General features: G+C 66.5%; 1 protein-coding gene across 1 annotated transcript in view; it reads left to right on the top strand.

The window, feature by feature from the left end:
• Positions 1-218, top strand: part of RBM15 (RNA binding motif protein 15) — an 18698-nt gene that overhangs the window by 261 nt on the left and 18219 nt on the right. The window lies entirely within an intron of this gene.

Here is a 218-nt window from a genome sequence, read left to right as displayed (position 1 = left end):
GGAACAGGGGAAGACCTCCCATGGTTGTACTGCTACGATTGACAGGGGGAGACCCCAATCGAAAGACCGCGCTCTTTCTAACTGTCCAATGACCGAGCGGGACGGGGAGGAGTGGGGGGCGGCTCTTCCCGCCCCCTCCTGGCGGGCGCGCGAGGCCGGCCGGCGGAAGGACAGCCCGCTGTGCCAATCGGAAAGGGCAGAGAGGGGGAATAGGCGGG

The sequence above is a fragment of the Egretta garzetta genome, unplaced genomic scaffold (assembly GCF_000687185.1).
Source record: "Egretta garzetta isolate BGI_Z169 unplaced genomic scaffold, ASM68718v1 scaffold688, whole genome shotgun sequence".
NCBI classification, from domain to species: Eukaryota; Metazoa; Chordata; class Aves; order Pelecaniformes; family Ardeidae; genus Egretta; species Egretta garzetta.
This window is presented reverse-complemented; position numbering and strand designations above follow the sequence as displayed.